We start from the raw sequence: 14,019 nt of genomic DNA, 5'->3' as shown, positions 1-14,019 counted from the left end.
GAACCATTCAAAAACAGCTAGGGCTTCTAAGATCCAAGAGAAGACCTGCTTGACTTTCACTCCCAAGATGGCGACGAGAGTCTTTTTTTTTTTTTTTTTTTTTGCGGTACACGGGCCTCTCCCGTTGCGGAGCACAGGCTCCGGACGCGCAGGCTCAGCGGCCATGGCTCACGGGCCCAGCCGCTCCGCGGCACATGGGATCTTCCCGGACCGGGGCAAGAACCTGTGTCCCCTGCATCGGCAGGCGGACTCTCAACCACTGCGCCACCAGGGAAGCCTGGGACGAGAGTCTTAAAGTACAAAGGCAGTCGTGTGATGCCAGCATATTCCTGCCAGGCAGCACTGCTCCTGGATACGGTACTCACATTGCACTCCCTCTCCGTTAGTGGCTCCCAGTCCTGCTCCAAGCACTGAGAGTCTGTGGGCATCACTCCCCCTGCATCAGGCCAGCCCCATCACCTCTCCGGCTCTGCCTCTTAGTGTCCCTGGTCATCCACTGTCTGAATCAACCACTTTCATTCTCGATCCCAGACCCCAAAGATTCAGAAAACTCCTTTTGAACAATAGATCTTGAATTGCCCCAAAGCAGGGCCAGAACTTAGAACCTGAAAGCAGTTCACCTGTGGGAGTAGAGTAGGGGTGGGTCGTGGAGGAAATACCTCACATCCCACCTCACCCTTCGGAAGAGAAACAAGAAAGAATTTTTGGCACCTTTTATGCTAAAGCAGAAAAAAAAATGTTCTCAGCAGGTCACTCCTAGTTTTATTTTTTATTCAAGAGACGCCCGGTTTTTACTTTGTGCTCTTGGTTCGTTACCTTCAGACTTTTAGAAAGTTTTGTGAAATCTGAGAAAGTGGATGACTGGGCCGTGAATCTCGAGTGGGCACCCTGAGATCGTATTTTGGGAAGAAGCGCTGTCCGTGACTGTTTCTGAACTGTTACACTCTGCCTGCCAAGTATCATAAGACATTCAGTGTTTGTTTCTGGGTAACTGCGTGAATCTCTGTATCTTTTTATCTGTCTTCCTCTTGCTATAAAGTTATCAAAATAAGTACCAAAGCCTGCTGATGTCAGAAGTGTTTCGTAAGAAGCCAGAGGTCTCTCTCTGGTCTCTAGCAAGAGCTCCCTCCCTGTGGGCTGTAGATTTCTGGAAGGCTGCAGAGTTATCACAAGGGCTTAGTGGGCACCCGTGTCCCGCGTGTTCATCACAGAGGTGTTGATGTCAGGCTGCCTGTGTTTGAGTCTCAGCTCCACCAACATTCTATCTGTGTGAACTTAAAATGTGTTACTTGAATTCTCTGAGCTTCAATTTCATGGGGATGATACTAAAGGCACCTAACTCACTGTTATTGTAGGGATTAAAATTAATTCACGTGAAGCGTTGAGTTCTGTGCCTGACATAGCAACTGGTCAATAAATGTTTATCATTATTATCAATAGTATTACCATTTATCAAATACCTATTATTTTCTAGGCACTGGACTAAAAACTTCCCCTCCATTATCTCAAATCCTTATAACACCCCTACTTTATATAAAGTGAGGTTCGGTGACTTGCCTGTTGCTAGACTGTTCCAGAGTTTGTATTCAATATTGGTTTTCAAAACCAGCTCTTTTGGGGTTTTGAAAGCTCTCAAGCCTGCTTTCTCTGAACTGAATTAACTATACCTGAACCAAACTGTAGACTGATTATTTAATATGTCCCGTGTATATACACAAAACTTGGGTGCTAGTCAAAGTATTTAACAACCAGCTCAGCACAGGGCTGACCTTCAGAATGGAAGCTGTCTAGCCCCAAGCAGGGAGAGAAAGGGGAGGAGAGCTGCGGTCCTGTGCCGAATATTAACACTTCAGTTGCTGGATAGTGTCAAATAAGCAAAATTGCCCCCAAACCCATTTCCAAAGCCCATGCTCCCACCTTACAGACAACCAGACAATATTCTCTTTTTCTTGCCAATCTAACAATAATTATTCCAGTCATTCTCTTTTCCCATAAAATGTCCCCTCCAGGAGTGAATCTTTGAATTGGCCTGTTAAAGACTTTTTCCCTTGCAACAAGATTATGACAAAATTTTGAATGTACTCATAACCGAAATGTCTGGAGAGTTTTGTGTGTTTTTTTGTTCTTTTTTTAAAGAGACATGAGGAGAGGTTTCCAAAGACTTGAGAAGGGGTGGGACTTGGAGCAGGGTGGAGGCAATAACTATTTACCGATGAGGGCAAAAGGATTTTAAAAATTCAGAGCCAAGGTGACTGCAGTGGTGGGTCCCAGCTCTGAATCAGCCCTGAATACAATAAGGTTTAAATCCATCTAGACCATGGAGATTTTACTGTGGTTTATACAATACAAAAACTGATTTCACAATAGCTTACTGACATTGTGGATTTTCTAAACAATGGACACCATGGTATTCTTTATGCTAAGAACTGTTCTTCTATAGCACACTAATACTTGCTGCAGGCAGGATCCACTGATGAATGCTAAAAGAGTGGGTAAAATTTTAAGGAGAAATAGAATATTTCCCTAGCCTCAAAGTATCTTCTTCAAAGTACTAATTACCATGGTCGTTTTAACAGACGTCCACAAATTCTTTGATATTCCTCCCTCCGGGAAGCGGAGCTTAATTCTCTTCCCCTCGGACTGGACTTAGTGACTCGCTTCTTAAGGACGGAAAGTGGAGAAAGAGTCATTTTACAGTGGAGAAACCTGGCAGACGTGACCTTAACCATGTGATTAACAGCAAGGAAGGTGTGTTGATATCACATGTCTCCAGATACGGTGTGAGGAGAAGGCCATCTCACCTCTGGGGTATTCTTCCCCCAAATCCATAATCCCAGTCTAATCATGAGAAACACCTGACAAAGCCTCAGGGACATTCTACACAATACCTGACAAGTGCCCTTCAAAAGTCAAGGTCATGAAAAAACAAGGAAAGACTGAGAAACTGTCACAGAATGGCGGAGACTAAAGAAACATAACTACACGTGATGCAGGATCCTATGTGGGATCCTGGAACGGAAGAAGGACGTGAGTGGAAAAACTGGTGAAATCCAAATACAGTCAGTAACTAATAGTGTTGTGTCAGTGTCAGTTTCTTAGTTTTGATGAATGTGCCCTGGTTATGAAACTTTGTGTAATATTAAGGGAAGTGGGTGAACTCTCTGTACCACTTACAACTCTCCTGTAAATCTAAAATACTTTCCAAATAATACTGTAAAAAAATAACAAGGAGGGCTTCCCTGGTGGCGCAGTGGTTGAGAGCCCGCCTGCCGATGCAGGGGACATGGGTTCGTGCCCCGGTCCGGGAAGATCCCACATGCTGCGGAGCGGCTGGGCCCGTGAGTCATGGCCACTGAGCCTGCGCGTCCGGAGCCTGGGCTCCGCAACGGGAGAGGCCACAACAGCGAGAGGCCCACGTAGCGCAAAAAAAAATAATAATAATAACAAGGAGAAGGCTAAAATCACAAAGCCTTCAGAACTTCTCAAACAAGCAAAAGTGTTCATACAAGGATTGGGAACTGCAGCTTACATAACACTTAAATAGCTGAAAGAAAGAAAACCACAATGCTAGCTAAAAGCTATAGGCTGTGTAGATGGTTCCAACCATCCCGATGGATGCACACTGAGTGCAGTGGTGGTCCTCTTGTGGGCTGGCATTATTCACGCTCAGAGCTGTGACCTAGGGGTGGGGTCCAGCATGTACGAGACAGAAACTGTGAGTTTTCCCAGTGGGGCTGGGTGGGAGGAGGCAGAATATCCTAGCATGAATGGATGGAGATTGTGGAAACTAAAAGAATTAACACAAGTAAAGTGCTTACCCATGTGCTTGCCCGAGTAACTGGCCAATAAACGTTTATTATTATCATTATTATTATTACTAGCATTACCATCGATCAAATATCTATTATTGTCCAGGTACTGTGCCAGAAACTTCCCATCCCTTATCTCAAATCCTTACAGCATCCCTACGTTATGTAAAGTAGGCTCAGGGACCTGCCCAGTGCTAGACTGTTCCAGAACTTGTATTCATTACTAGTTTGCCTCGCCCCGACTTAGCCCTCAGTTTTCCAAAAGGTGAAAGGATAGAACTGGCCCCAGAAAACGATGTAGCACAGCGGGGAAAAGCTCAGGCTTTGAAGTCACAGAGACCTTTGCGCTTTGCTCACAGGGCTGTTGAGAGGACAAATGTGATGACGGCCGCTGAACTTAGCATGGCGCCAAACACATAGTTAGTTAGTACTCAGTTCATGTTATTGGAGCAGGATAATATTTGGGGTTTCCAAACTGAGAAATGTTTCTTGCTGTTTAATGGCCTCATTGTTGAGGGGACGGTGGAGAACAGCCTCGGAGAAAGAAGTCATTGTTCAGCACTGGATAGCAAACTGGACTCTTAAAAGAGTCCAAAGCAAAATTGTTTTGAAGGGCCAGGCATTCAATTGCAAGAGTCAACATGTACAAGAGAGAAAATTTTTTTTCCAGAATTCTAAAATCTTCTCTTTAAACAAACTTTTAACATAAAACTTTAAATAAAACTTGGGCAACCCAGCGAATAAACGTTTTACTGAAGTCATAGAGCAGGCAGTGTCTCGTATCAGCTGAGGAACTCTTCCTAGCTGGATGGAGAAACTGAGAGAAAAAGGAACAAGAGCAGGGGATTCAAGTCTGGGAACTGCCCCCCGAACCTTCTGCCCAGGGCGCATGTCCAGCGGAAGCGGATAACAGCGGTCCCCAACGGTTTTGGGACCAGGGACCAGTTTTGGGGAAGACAATTTTTCCACGGACTTGGGGGGTAGGGGGATGGTTCATGTAGTAATGTGAGTGATGGTTCAGGCGGTAATGCCAGTAGTGGGGAGCGATGGGGAGTGGTAGATGAAACTTCTCTCGTTAGCCCGCCGCTTGCCTCCTGCTGTGCAGCCCAGTGTCAGTCCGCGACCCAGGGGTTGGGGACCCCTGAGACAGACGACCCCAGAGCAAAGGGGCTGTGCCTCTCTTCCCCACAGCACTAGAGAAGACCACTCCTCACAGAGGGCCCTGTGGGGGAAGCTGTAACGGAGAGGCAATGGCTGTGGGCTTATTTAGGGAGAGAGAATCTCACGTTCCCTCTGCCCAGCTCCAGCCCACATCCCACTCCTCTCCCAGGGCCAGTCATTAAGCCCCAAACGCACCCTTCTATATTGTCTTGGGATGCTGGGGCTGGCACTGTGCCAGCGGTTTCCATGGCTCCGTCCATAGGGGGCACTAGAGAGTGCAAGACTGGACCAGGAAGAAAGGACTTCATGCTTTCTGCTTGCTGTTCCTTCCTGGCAGCATCACCTCACAATAGCCATTCGCTCTGGCAGAAGCAATTGGTCCCAGTAACAACTGGTTCCAATTTCCAAGTTTTTTCCACATTCCCAGAACCAGCCTCATCATGGCCCCTCAGGTATATCAGCACCAACCCCAGGCGTGCTCTCCTCAGGGCTCTGGGTCCCCATTTCCAGGTTCTAATAACCTCTAGTTATTCCCTTGTCCTCCCATCCCTAAGGGTGGTATCTGTTTCCTGCAGTTACTACCTCTGATATCTCACTGTCTGCTTTACTACTTGTCAAATACGACCTAACCAATTCCTTATATTAAATTCTCTCCCTTAAAACAACCCGTGTGGGCTTCCCTGGTGGCGCAGTGGTTGAGAATCCGCCTGCCGATGCTGTGGACACGGGTTCGTGCCCCGGTCCGGGAGGATCCCACATGCCGCGGAGCAGCTGGGCCCGTGAGTCGTGGCCGCTGAGCCTGTGCTCCGCAGCAGGAGAGGCCACAACAGCGAGAGGCCCGCGTAGCACAAAAAAAAAAAAAACAAAAAACCAACCCGTGTGATTTCTGTCTTCCTGATGGGACAGAGTCACGCAACAACATGATTCCCCCAAGGCCTTTGTGGGTCATGGTAAGCGTCAAAATTTTCCAGTGGAGGTAGATCCAAGCACTGATAAGGCCTGATGGTGAGAGGTTTGGGGTGAGGATGAGGAGGGCTGGAGGGCATAGGCTTGACACCCGAGGCCGTGACTGCAAAGTCATGCTCAGGCCCAAAGCCAGGCTAAACCAATTACACCAGCAGAGAAGTGATGCAGAGGGAAGCTGATGCCAAAGACCCAAGTAGACAAGGCAGCCAGCAGGGCCATCGAGCCCAGAAGCCTAGGCCCAAGGCCATGGATGTCATGGAAGGCTCCTCTGCCACCAGATGTCATCCTGAGGGGTGGGAGGCGGGCACCACCACGAGACGGAGAAATCCTAATAGAGAATTTGGATCCTGATTTGATTATTTTTCCAAAGGAGAGTAAATTTTTTTACTTTTTTTTTTTTTGGCTGTACCGTGCAACTTGAAGGATCTGAGTTCCCTGACCAGAGACTGAACCCCGGCCCTTGGCAGTGAAAGGGCCAAGTCCTACCCACTGGACCGCCAGGGAATACCCTTACTTCAGTTTTTTGCTTTGACAACATTTCAGATTTACAGAAAAGTTACAAGAATAGTGCAAAGAATTCCAAGATATCTTTCATCCAAATTCTCCAAATGTTAACATTTTACCACATTTGTTTTATTCTTCTGTGCGTTTTTTTTCTGAAATGCACGTGTATTTTTTCTGAAATATTTAAAAGTTGCAGACATGATGCCTCTTTACCCCTGAATACCTCAATGTGTATTTCCTAAAAACAAGGACATTCTCCTACATAACCACAGTAAAATTATTAAAATTGGGGAATTAACATCATATGGTACTATTATCTAAGCTATACACTTACTTCAGGTTTTACCAATTGCCCCCAAATGTCCTATATAACAGAAGAAAACGCAGGATCAGGCATTGCATTCAGTTGTGAGGAGAATAACTTTTCACCCAGAAATAAAAGGAGGGGGGAAAGGGAGCTGTGATCAGTTGGGTTTAGTTGCAGAAGAAATAAGTTTTATTTCTGCACATCTGAGCCATACAGTATAAATGCTGAACATGTTATATTAACAATTAATAGTAGTGTTAATGATATCAGTAATAGAGTTCATGGCCCTCTCCATCCTGGGTCTGTCTTTGAGACATGTCTGTAGTCATTCCGTATCAGCCAGTTACTCCATGAAAACGGTTTTCCTTGAGACAGTGTAGCTTAGTGGAAAAGGCAGGAGTTCTGGAGTTGGACAGCCCTGAGTTAAAAACTAGCTTTGCAAGAGTCAAGTACCACAATGTTCATTGCAGCTCTATTTACAATAGCTAGGACATGGAAGCAACCGAAATGTCCATTGACAGATGAATGGATAAAGAAGATGTGGCACATATATACAATGGAATATTACTCAGCCATAAAAAGGAACGAAATTGAGTCATTTGTAATGAGGTGGATGGACCTAGAGTCTGTCATACAGAGTGAAGTAAGGCAGAAAGAGAAAAACAAATACCGTATGCTAACACATATATATGGAATCTAAAAGAAAACAAAATGGTTATGAAGAACCTAGGGGCAGGACAGGAATAAAGACGAAGATGTAGAGAATGGACTTGAGGACATGGGGAGGGAGAAGGGTAAGCTGGGACAAAGTGAGAGAGTGGCATGTACATATATACACTACCAAATGTAAAATAGATAGCTAGTGGGAAGCAGCTGCATAGCACAGGGAGATCAGCTCGGTGCTTTGTGACCACCTAGAGGGGTGGGATAGGGAGGGTGGGAGGGAGACGCAAGAGGGAGGGGATATGAGGCTATATGTATACGTATAGCTGATTCACTTTGTTATACAGCAGAAACTAACACAACATTGTAAAGCAATTATACTCCAATAAAGATGTTTTAAAAAAAAAAATCTAGCTTTGCCACTTGCTGTTGATGTGACCTTGGGTCCAGCTTGAACCTTCCTGAGTCTCAGCTTCCTTGCCTTTACCATGGAGGGGAGGTCAACACAACGGGACCTGGAGCCAGACAGATCCAGGCTCACATCTCAGCTCAGTGCTACTAGTTTGGGGAGCCCAGGCTAGTGCCTTCACCAGTGTGGATTTTGTCTACTCATCTGCAAAGTGGGGAAACACCAACAAGGCATTTTGCTGGGCTATTGAAAGGAGGGGTCATTCTTGTATGGCATGGGCCTGGCTCGTAGCAGGTTCTCAATGAAAGCTTAATTCCTTTCCATCAGCCCTTCTGGATTTGGGCATGTGATTCTTCCTCTCGGGGCCTCAGTTTCTCCATCTGTAAAATAGAGCCAGGGGTACCATCTCTGGCTGGTGAAGAGTGAGAACTGCAGGTGGAAAGGTTTAAGGCTCTGGAAAGCCCAGTGCCCTGTGGCCTTGGCAGAGCAAGCGACTGGCTGACAAAAACAGAAAGTGCTTTGGAATCCTGGGTCCTGCCAAGAATGCGGGCAAACCTGTTCTTCCACTGCCACCCTGGGGCTCCAGACCTTCCCATCCTCTCACCCCAGCTAGGTTCCCTCCTCCCTCCCCTGGTGCATCTGACACAGGGCTTGTCCTGCCTGCCTTCTTCTAGGAAGCCAGTCTGTCCTACCTCTAAGAAGGGAGAAAGGACATCGCCCTGTCCTGGGCAAGTTGTTGGGCAAGAAAGGGCAGCTCCAGCGCTGACCCACTGCTGGGAAGAGAAGAAGGAAACTGCAGCCCTGGCAGGTTTTCCCCAGAGGAGTCCCACTGGCTCCAGCCCTGCCAGTCTCCCCCCTGCAAATACTGAGTTCAAGGTCAGATCAGGAGAGCAGAGAGGCGTGGTGGAAAGGGCTCTAGACTGGGAGGCGGGATGTTCACCCACCATAGCATTTGTAGGAACAAGAAAGGGCTGGGACAAGACTTCATGGGGTAGGAGGCCCTCAGCCAGGGAGCCCACATCACACCAGCCAAGGGAGGCGGGAGGGAGAGGTGGGTGTGTCCCTGGTGGGGAGCCGTCCAGCTCCTCCACCTGCTGCCTGGATGGTGGGACCAAACTACGTGCTAGGCCTTGTGCCAGGCTCTTGACGTTATCCTTATACTAGTTACGGAACCCTCATAAGTCCTGGGGAGCTCGGGGTTACCATCATTTTTAGATAAAGAAGAAAACCGACGCCCGGAAATTGAAGCCACCTGATCTAGCTGCTCGGGGATCCAATGGATCTGCTTGATTCCAGAGCCCATGCTCACTGGGTTTGCTGTGGGCCGGAGGAAGGATCTGGAGCTGGGCCCAGGGCTGCCCTTACCTGTAAGAGCCGACACCTTTCCAGTGCAGCCCTGTGCACCCGCATTCCTTTCCCTGGACCGACACACTCTGGGGGATTCCAGATCCGGCAGGGGCTGGCCACGTCACCAGCACTGAGTAGACGTGGCTGTCACCATGTCGTAGGTGCCTCCTCCCCCACCCACTCCACAGAATGTGGGTTATTCCAGACCCTGAGTCCAATTCCTCTATCTGCCCACATGCCAAGCAAATGCCAGGAAGGTAGTAGGGGTCCGGTAGGTGTTTATTGGATGCCCAAGGTCACTTAGGCCTGTTCGACTTCCATCCAGGGTGGAGTCCCCTCTATTACTCAGTCCACAGTTTTGCCAACTGCATTTGAGGTTCAGAAGTCAAGAACCCTTCTGGTCCCTCAAGACCCTCCCCTCAGTAACGTCAGGGACAAAGCCCCAAAGGAGCTGGGCAACTGGACCCTAAGACACTCACCTTAAAAGGTAGACTCAGTTGCCCCGAGGCTAGAATTTACTGACCTGGAAAATAAGAACAGTGTGGTAAACAGCTTCTGTTCCGCCTAGTGACAGGCATAGCGCCCACGGAGGCTGGGCCTGTGATGATTCTCTGATTTGAAAGGCAAGGTCTGGAAAGTAATTCCGAGTCTATAAGGGAATGAAACCGAAGGATTCCACTGTTGCCCATTATCTATTCATTTATTCATTGGTCCGTTCACTCACTCACTCACTCATCTGTCAGTATTGTGTTTCCTAAACTTCACTCATTCCCAGACTACTTTCATCACTTTGCCTTATCCACTACAACCTATAAGCCCGTTTACTCCACGCTTGTCTATATTTGACTGTATTACTTCAGTAGATTTAGCTTCGGCCTAAGCAATACTGTAGTTCATTTAAATACAGCTACAATAACCACGCGTTTGACCACGTGACCTAAAATCCTCTCCCGCGCACCCTTGGGTATCTCTCCTCTCTGCATAACAGTTTCTGCATCCAAGAGGTAGGGGGCATTGAGACGCAATGACTTTCCAGTCCTGACATTCTGGGAATCTATGATTCAAAGAGTCCCACCCAGGGAAGGAAAACACTGAGACCAGATGGGATCAGCGGGAGAGGGAGCTGGTCAAAAGCATTATGTTTATCTGTCATGCTTCCGAGGCTGACAGTGATTCAGGAGGCAGGACAGGAAATTCCTTGGGATTGGTCTGTAAACCACTGTTCAGGGACTAAGAAAAACAAGTAGGCAAGTCCCCAGGAGCCTTCATCAGCCCCCAAAACATGAGCTCCACACTCTTCACTAGACTCTTCCAGAATTTTCTGGAATTTCCAGAGGCACTGGGATCCCAGATAGAGGAACATTACGCCCGAAGAGGTTTGACACTGAGAAATGACTGACAGAAAAAATGACCCAGCTGTCCTCCTCTTAGTCTCCAGGGCAGGCAAGAGGAAAGTAAGTTCTATTTGGGGACCTTCTCAGTCCACAAACCCCTTTTTGACCTTGACCCAGGGGCTCCTTGGGCCCATCTTTGTTCTCTGCAGCCCAGCCCCTCCTTGACCAGCTGATTGGCCAAAAGTGGGCACCTGGCCAGATGGGACTAGTCAGAGGCCTGAACCTTGGAATTAGGATGAGAAGAGCCTGGTCAGTTAAGCATGCGTCAGGCAAGATAACAGACTTGCTGAGGAGACCCGCCTGGGACCCAGGTCTGAGAGAGAGAAAGGAAACCAGGGTTCTGAGAGAAGCATGGAGGCGGGATGGGAGAAGCTGGGCACTCCCAGAGGGCCTTCCGTCCTGATGCCTCGCCAGTCCCAGGAGTGACGTCTTTGGGTCACTTGCCTGTCCTTGAGATCTGGAGATAGCCCTGACTCCTTATACTGAATTACACTTTTTGCTCAAACTAGTTGGAATGGGCTTTTGTTTCACGTAACCAAATCAATCACTATTATGATGACGCTGGTTCTTCAGTCTCCTGAATTAGACTTTGCAAGCCAAGGTAACAATAATGATAGGAACGACTCCCTGCACACTGGATTGGTGCTTTATGACTTTAAAAGTCCCTAACTTGTGGGTCATCACTTACAGCCTGAGGGGACTTGCCCCAGACTTACTCATGCCCAAGATTCCTCTCCCAAGAACACAGGGGGAATAGCCCAGGTTTGGAGCCAGGCAGACCTGGTTCCTGAGCCCTACTTATCCATCGCTTACAACCTGTATGACCCTGGGCAAGTTATTTAACCTCTCTGAGCCTTTTTTTTTTTTTTTTTTTTTTTTTGCGGTACGCGGGCCTCTCACTGTCGTGGCCTCTCCTGTTGCAGAGCACAGGCTCCGGACGCGCAGGCTCAGCAGCCATGGCTCACGGGCCCAGCCGCTCCGCGGCATGTGGGATCTTCCCGGACCGGAGCACGAACCCGTGTCCCCTGCATCGGCAGGTGGACTCTCAACAACTGCGCCACCAGGGAAGCCCAACCTCTCTGAGTCTTGCTTTCTCATTTCTACAAACTGGAAAGCAGGACAGTGTGGGCACTGGAATCAACTCCTCCTGGTTTTGCCACCTACCGGCTGATGACCCTGGGAAAGTGACGTCACTTCTAAAAGCCTCAATATCTTCAACAATAAAGTGGGGCCAGGAAAGTCTATTTTAAGTGGTTGTTGTTAAGCTTGAATGAAGCACGCCAAATGTTTAGTTCGTGAGGCCTGACCAAACTGTGCCTGAAATCTTACAATCCCCAGACATTTGAGTTCCATGAGCCAATAAATTCCCGTAGCATAAAAAAAAGTTGATCACAATATCTGGTACTTAGTACAAGTGCTCAGTGTATGGTAGCCGTAACAGTAATTTATTATGCAAAGTACCTAGCATGAGGCTTGACACACAATTATTAACCAAAAGTTATGTACTGTAAAGTGCACACCGGTCAGTACAGAGGGTTTGACTAGACCTGGCTTAGCAGGATCACTTGCAAAACAAAGGAGTTTCAGTTGTTAGCAAGCTTTATGCACGTCAACAGTAATTACCACAAAGCTAATGTAATCTTGGGCCATATTAAGAAAAGTATTGTCTCTAGAAGATGGGAGGTGTTTGTCTTATCTAGAAACGGGAAGAGGGTGGAACCTCAGAAGGGGGCATGTAACCTCTCACTTTCCAAGGATAATAAAAGATCTTCCTTGGCAAGAGTGCTTATTTAAAAATCACTCTCTCTCTCTCTCTCTCTCTCCCCCCTTATCAGTCAGTTATGCTTTTGTCTTGGAGTATTTACAGTACGTTACAATATTCAAGGCAGTGACACTGGTATAAAAACAGACAAATGCATCAATAGAACAGAATTGAGAGTCCAGAAATACACACAGATGTACAACTGATTTAGACAAAGATGCAAAGGCACATCCGTAGAGAAAAAAGTCTTTTCAACAAATGGTGCTGGAACAATTGTTCATCTATATGTTAAAACACATACACACACACACACACACACACACACACACACACACACACAATCTTCAATCTACTTGTATCATATATAAAAAGTAACTCAGAACAGATTCATAGACCTAAATGTAAAACCTAAACCTATAAAACTTCTAGAAGAAACATAAGAGAAAATTTCTGTGGTCGTGGGTTAAAGATTTCTTAAATATACATGAAAAGCATGATAAATAAAAGTAAAAAAAAAGATAAATTGGACTTCATAAAAATTTTAAATGTCTGCTCTTTGAAAGACATTGTTAAGAGAATAAAAAGACTACCTATAGACTAGGAGAAAATGTTTGCAAATGATATATCTGATAAAGGACTTGTATTCAGAATATATAAAGAACTCTCAAAACCCAATAATTAGGAAACAAGTAACTCTGGGAGTTCCCTGGCGGTCCAGTGGTTAGGACTAGATGCTTTCACTGTTCAATACCTAGTCGGCAAAATATTTGGACAGACGCTTCACTAAAGAAGATAAATGGATGGCCAATAAGCACATTAAAAGATGCTCAACCTGATTAGTCATTAGGGAAATGCAAATTAAAGCTACAATGAGATGCTACTACATGTCTATGACAGTGGTTAAAGTCAAAAAGATTAAGCATACCAAGTGTTGGCGAGGAGGTAGAGGAACTGCAACTCTCAGATGTTGCTGGTGGGAATGGAAACTGGTACAGCCCCCTTGGAAATCAGTTGGGCAATTTCTTAAAAACTTAAACATACACCTACCATATGATTTGATTGTTCCAATTCTAGGAATATACCTAAGAAGAATGAAGGCATATGTCTGTAGAATGACTTGTACATGAATGTTCACGGCAGCTTTGTTTGTAATAGCCAAAAGCTGGGAACCCAACTGTCCACCGACAGAGCAGTGGGTGAACTGCAATGTATTCGTGCAAACGATTCTATTCAGCAATAAAAACAGAAAGACACCAGTAGATGCAACAAGATGGATAAATCTCAATATAATTATGCTGGGTGAAAGAACCCAGACATAAAGAACACTTATTTATTGCATGATTCAATTTATATAAAAGTGTCAGAAATGGAAAGCAGATTGGTGGTTGCCCGGGGACAGGGAAACAGAGCTGGAGGCAGGGATTATAGAAGGAAGAGAGAAGTCTTTTGGTGGTAATGAATATGTTTGTTTATTATCTTGATTATGGTGATGGTTTCACAGGTATATACATTATCAAACATAAAATTTTGCCCCTTAAAAACATGCAGTTTATTATATGTGGATGTAACACCTCAATAAAGCTGTTTTTTTAAAAAAACAACACAACAACCAAGGGCTTGCCCTGTGCTGCTTCTATCCAGGGCTTGCCACAGTTTCCATACTACATCCTAATCTACCCATCTCATTGAGTGCCATT

Source organism: Phocoena phocoena, chromosome 1 (assembly GCF_963924675.1).
Source record: "Phocoena phocoena chromosome 1, mPhoPho1.1, whole genome shotgun sequence".
Classification (NCBI taxonomy): domain Eukaryota; kingdom Metazoa; phylum Chordata; class Mammalia; order Artiodactyla; family Phocoenidae; genus Phocoena; species Phocoena phocoena.
The sequence above is the reverse complement of the archived record's forward strand: the minus strand, read 5'-3'. Positions refer to the sequence as shown.